Source organism: Halyomorpha halys, unplaced genomic scaffold, assembly GCF_000696795.3.
Source record: "Halyomorpha halys isolate HHAL.00 unplaced genomic scaffold, Hhal_1.1 Scaffold799.1, whole genome shotgun sequence".
Classification (NCBI taxonomy): domain Eukaryota; kingdom Metazoa; phylum Arthropoda; class Insecta; order Hemiptera; family Pentatomidae; genus Halyomorpha; species Halyomorpha halys.
Window position 1 is genome coordinate 505,936 of NW_027108683.1, and position 6,910 is coordinate 512,845.

Consider the following 6,910-nt stretch of genomic DNA (forward strand, 5'->3'; position numbering starts at 1 on the left):
TTTCCAGGAAAATTGATATTTGGTATGATAATTGCATTATTTTCGGACTTGTGCATTATTTTTGTTAGTCCGCCCTCGAGTTCTAAAAATTATTCTTTCCGACCAATATTTTAATGTTTAGGAGGAAGAGGGGAAAACCGGGGGTACCATTAACAACCTTTTTACACTTTATCTGTAGACCAGCTGTAAAGTATCAGGAAGTTACCTGGTGGAAAAATTTTTTTTTAATATTACAAAAATAATTTTTTTAGTAAATTTTTAAACTAATTCTAAAAATAGATTAATCCATATTTAATTAAAAGATACGATTTGAGAGTTATTAAAATATTTTTTTCGTTTTCGGGAGGTCTCTTTATGGTTCTGTATGTTCGGCCGTGAGTTCTAAAAATTGTCCTTATTAAACAATATCCTAATTTTGCCAGTCAAATATTATATGGTGTGGAATTAGCATTATTTTCGGTTTTGGAAATATTTTCAGACGAAATTTTTTTTTCTAGAGTTATGTTGCCCCCCTCCCCCCGCAAGTTATAAAAATAATCCTTATTAAACAATATCCTAATTTTACCAGGAAATTGATAATTGCTTTATTTTCCGACTTAAAATATTTATCTCGCGTTAAAATATTTTTTTCGTTTTCGGAATTCTCTTGATCCCCCCACCTTCACGAGTTCTAAAAATTGTCCTTATTTAACAGTATCCTAATGTTGGCAGAAAAATTTGATATGGTTTGGAATTAGTATTACTTTCGGTTTTGGAAATATTTTTCAGGCGAACTTTTTTTTTTTTTTTAGTTCTGTTGTCCCCCCTCCCCCTGATGTTCTATCTGTTATACGATGTACAAGATGTATTGTTTTCTTACATGGAAATATATTTAAGTCGAACTTTTTTCTTTTTTTTTCGGTAATTCTGTTGTCAGGATAAAAGATTTACAGTTTACAAGATGTATTTTTTTCGTTATTACGGAGTTCTGTTGTGGGTCCTGTTGCCTCCCTCCCCCCTACAAGTTCCCAAAATTATTCTTATCAAACAATATCCTAATGTTTCCAGGAAAATAGATAAATAATGCAACTATCATACCAACTGATAGTAGCATTATTTTCGGACATAAAAATATTTTTCACCCAAAATTTAGTTTTCGTTATTGAGAGTTCTGTTAGCACGCTTGCGAGTTCTAAAAATTATTCTTACTAACCAATATTGTAATGTTAAGGAGGTAGAGGGGAAAACCGGGGGTACCATTAACTACCTATTTACATTGCATTACATATCTGTTAACCAGTAAAAAAAAAAAAATGAACGTTATTATAGAAAAATAATATCATTACCTCATTGGACATCAATTATCATTTTTATAAAAAATAAAAAATCATCTACAGTATTAAGCACTAACGATTTTGCTTTTAAATAGTAATGTAACAGGGTTTTGTCAAATTAAATAATTCTCAAATCATATCTTTTATTTTAATAATGATTAATCAATTTTCAGTATTGGAGCAAAAATTTGCTAAGAATTTACTAAGGTTGAAATAACTGAATCCATTTCATGAGTACAATAATTTTAAATTCCTTATTAAATTTTAGTCATTCTAATCATAATCAGTAATCTCACTGACAAAAAGTTACAATGAGGAGTATAATCTTTGTAAAGGGGTAAAATAATGTTTATAATATTAAAAAGTTAAAAAGTAATTAAAAGACCATGCTACCCAAATCAATTAGTAAAAGGTTCTTACAACCTTTTCCGTCAATTAAATTCCAGGTACTTTAAAACTGGTCAACAGATAAAATGTAAATACGTTTTTAATGGTGCCCCTGGTTTTCCCCTATTCCTCCTTAACATTAGAATATTGGTTGGAAAGAATAATTTTTAGAACTCCAGGGCGGACTAACAAAAATAATGCACAAGGCCAGGAATAATGCAATTACCATACCAAATATCAATTTTTCTGGAAACATCAGGATATTGTTTAATACGGATAATTTTTAAAACGTGCGGGGAAGGGGGGGTCACAACATAACTGCGGAAGAGAAAATTCCTTTCTTATATCAACAAAATTATATATACAAAACTTCCGAAAAACGAATTTCGCCTGGAAAATATTTCCAAGTCCAAAATTAATGCTACTTGTACACCTGATATCATTTTTCCTGGCAACATTAGGATATGGTTTAATAAGAATAATTTTTTTAACTTGCGGGGGGAGGGGCAACAGAACTATTGTTGCGTGGAAAAAATATGTTTTATTTTCGGACATTTTGTATTTTATATTTATTTATTAAATTGACAGCATTCTTTAGGAAGCTGATTCAGAGCTTTCTTCAGAGAATGGATGTATCTTATAGGGAGAGCGTGTTGTGATACCCACAGTTCTTCGACCTCAAGTCCTTAAGTTGCAAGGATTGCTAAACTGCATTATTTAAATCCTGGGGCTGTGAAAGCTACATATGGCCCATGAAAGCTCTTGCTAGAAACTATGTTTGATGGCCACTTAGCGACCAGGATATAGAGAAACTTGTTGCGCATTGTGGAATCTGTCAAGCTGTTCTCTCTTGAGAACAAATGAAATAGAATAGAAAAGAACTGAAAGAATAAAATAGAACTAACAGAATCTCCATCAGAACTAATAGTACCTTGGTCTTGTTCAACAAGGCAGTGGCGAAGAAAGACTTCGCTCAGTTCCAGTCAACAGAATTATTTATTGTGGTAGATCAACTTTCCACATGGTCTGAGGTGAGAATTGTCAATGGGTTAACTGCTGAAGAAACCTGCAGTGTTCTTCGCTTGCTTTTCGCTACGTAGGGGCTACCAGAAGAATTCGTCAGTGACAATGGTCATCCATTCTCATCTTCAGCCTTTACAGATTTTATACACCAAAACGAAGTTACACATTCTAGGACACCTATTTACCGCCCTCAGTCGAATGGGCAGGCTGAACAGGAGGTTCGTACAGTTTCAACAGCCCTTCTTAAACAATTACTTGATGAATTAACTCGGAATCGGATACTACAACACAAAATTGTCTCAAGGTGGTTTCAGTATTGAAACATACCCCATTCGGTTACTTAAGTAACGCCTTCAGATTTATTTTTAGTGAGGAAGATGAGGACACCATTGACCTCACTTCATCCAGCACAGACCTTAAAACTAAGAATGAGAGCATCTCAAGAGAAATATGCAGCAGAGTCTCAAAGTAAACTCTCCGAATATAAACCACAGCTTGGTGTGTGTTCGATACATCACTCACAGGACAGTCAAGTGGCTTCGTAGAGTTATAGAACAAATAGTTTCTACGATTTCATACCAATTGTTGCTTAAAGGATGTCTGAAGCATATGTCTAGCTCGAACCAGCGGAAGCGTTCTTCACGTGCTAAGTCTATAGAGTCGGACTCACTGGCTTGGCAGCCTGAAGAGTTTTATCAAGACCTACCTAAACCAACCAATTCTCCTGTTCTGTCAAGGGACATTCCTGCATCGGTAGAACATTTACCTCCAGCGCCCCCTGCGAAACCGGCTTTGGTGGAATCTTTACCACCAGACCCTGCTTTGGAACCTCCAATACCATTTTCTGAGCAGACTACATCTAATTTACCTCCTGAGGAGTCCAGTTCTAGAGTTATCCGTCCCTCATTTAATTCATGCTCCGGTTAGTTAACAACTTCACGAAAATCTATCCTCTAAGAACAAGAAGATCTTACTGGAACTAGCCGGTCAGGTCGGACCAACAAGACTCCTAGGCATCTCTCTGATTATGATATTGTTATGATTGATCCAGTTGTTGTAACAACTGTTATCTGTTCTAACCTAATTAGTAACATATGTCTGCACTTTTACCATTTCTGTAATCTTTATATTTCTGTTCTACGTTTATTGTGAATAATAAAGCCCAATTCGCAAAGGTTTTACTGCAGATATGTCTCATTAATTAATATGTTTTGTACTTTATTTAAGCAGGCGAGGATGTAATTCCTTACAAAATTCCTTTATTTGAAAGGAAAGATATGTATTCATATTTGTATAATATTATATATAACTTATGAGTACTTGGACTGAAATGCTTGAAGAAAAAGGAAAAGAGGGAACAGAATTAAACCATACGCTTACTAGAAAGATACTGGTTTATTATCTCTGTGATGCTATAGACATTATTGAGGTTTATTTACATGGGGAGTTAGGATTAGCGTTGTATACAGGCCTTGTCCAACCATAACTCCCCCCTACCAGTTTATGAACATGGCTCATAAACTCCAAAAAGATAACCACAACAAAATACAAAAAAAAACTAAAGACAAACTAACCTATACACAGAAACCGAAAAAAAAAAATACACTTTTCATCAACTAAAATTAACACTTGAACTATTTAAAAACTAATAGAACTTGTCACTACGTTCTTCTTATCATAAAACTTAGAAACACTAACGATAAAACTTTTGTATGAAAAAAAAAAATTTACATTGATGAGAAAACTCCAGATTCTATTCATTATTCATTATAGGGAACTTGAGTTGTTCTATGTGGACCGTCCTTCGTTTTTGGGTTCTTTAATACTCTCTATTGTTACTATATTATGCTCTCTAATTGTAATCACCCTGAACAGCCCCTCATACCTTTGCGGCTCCTTATCCCTGTTAGAGATCACTCTACGGTAAACCACTGTCCCTATACCAATTTTCCCCACAATGTCACGTACACCCTCGTTATGTCGCGCGACGCGTTTGGCTTTCTCCTTTTCGATTCTATCTCTCACCTTGTCCCACGTTTTTTTCAGTGCCATCCCGTTACCGACGATCTCCTCTCCGTCGATCACCGTGTTTCTATAATCGCGTTTGCGGCCTCTAAGTCCGAACGGAATTTCGAATGGAGCGAATCCCGTTACCGTATGCACGGAGTGGTTATAGGCTGCTATAGCTCTTATCATAGCCTCGTCAGGTTCCAGGCCCTTATCTAGCTGGTACACCCGCAAGTGATCGCTTAACGTACCGTGGAGCCTCTCTATACCCCCCTCTTGTGTCGCCTTGGGTGGGTGTCGGTCGTATTTGATGCTGAGACACACCTCACAGTTCCCGATTATCTCCTGAATCGTTTTCCGCCTATTCCACCAGAAATATTTCCGTCGCAGGGCTTGGTAGGTCTCATTCAAGCCTCGGTGATTGGTCTTCCCCTGGTGTTATGCCAAGGTGACCTCCCTCTGTTGATCTCTGTTCTGAACGGCTTCCACCATTATTAGGCAACGAACGAAGTTTCGATCCATTCTGATTTTCTCCAATCTCCAAAGGCGTTTTATCTTCTCCCAAACTACTCAATCCCCGACGTATAGATGGTATGTACGCCCCGGTTTGGATGCATTTTTCAGTGCTTGGCAGATCTCATTATTCCTGACACCGGGTGTCGACCAAATAGTGGTGATCGAGGTCTTCTCATATTTAGCGAAGTCCTTCTTCATGGATCAACCCATTGAAGCTGTCTGTGATCTGTACGTACCCGGGATTTCCTCCCGAAAACATAGGGGCGAAAATGTTCTACCGCCCACACAATACAGCTCTCGCTCAAGTGCGCTGTACCTTGTCTCAGTATCTGTTAACCGCCTGCTAGCGTACGCCACCGGTCGCTCTCCACCCTCGCAATCCTGCGACAGTACCGCCCCCAACGCGTACTCACTTGCGTCCGTAGTGATGATAAATGTACATTCAAAGTCCGGGAATGCCAACACCGGTTCCTTCTGAAGCGCCTCCGTGCATTTTCTAATGTTTTCCACCATATCGGGCGTCACCTGTACCCTATTTCCCTTTTTCAAAAGGTTGTTGATGGGTACCAGATACCTGGCCATCGCCAGTACGAATCGTCTGTAGAAATTCAGAGCGCCCAACAATCTCCTGATTCCCTTAACATCCGTTGGAATCGCTATTTTCCGGATCGCTTCTACCTTATTTGCGTCTGGCCTGACTCCCTGTTCCAATATTGTGTGTCCTAAAAAATTGATCTGGTTTCTTCCCAATATTGATTTTTCGCTCGATAACTTTAACCCAAATTTCCTGACCTGTTCGAACACCTTGCGCAAGTGGGACATACGTTGTTCCTCCGTGTTGCTAAAAACGAGCAGGTCGTCCATGAATACCTGGCACATGGACTCGTCGATTCCCCGTAAGAATTCGTCCATCAATCGTTGGAACGTGATTGGGGCATTCTTCAGTTCGAAGGGCATCCTCGTAAATTCATAATGCCCCCTTTCGAATGTAAAAGCTGTCTTTTGCTGATTATCCGGATGAATCTTGATTTGGTGGTAGCCGGCCTTATCTAGGCCAGATCTAAAGTACTAAAGATTGTTACCCCACCCAGTCTATCTAAGATATCTTCTAGTCGCGGTATCGGGTATCTCTCGTCTACCGTGTTCTCATTAAGGCCACGGTAATCAATTACTACCCTATATACTTCTCCCTTGTCTCCCAGTGTGCCCATCTTTCGCACTGCCCATAGGGGGCTGTTGTATGGAGAGGTACGTTACTTAAGTAATGTTATCTTGTTTCAGGGGGATTCGGTGCATTGTTTGTCCGGTCGCCCCAGTAACTCTCCCTCCATGAAGAAAATATCTGGGTATTTGTCCTTTATTTCCTGTCTCCGATTCCTCCCCCCTCCTTGGATCGCACCTATCCGTTTGGTTTCCCCCATTCGAAGCTCGCGACACCGATATCTCCTCTCCCCCAACCGAATCGTCCACAGGCCCTTGTTATTCCTAATCCCCGCACTTGCCTTTCCTAATAGATCTTAACCTATAACAGCCTGATATTCAAGGGGTATTTTCTCCACGATATGAACCCTGAATACCCCTTCTTCGATCAGGGCCCACCCAGGGTGATTAATTGATAATGACATAACTGAACATCCATCTGGAGTTTCCTCTCACCGCCGCTC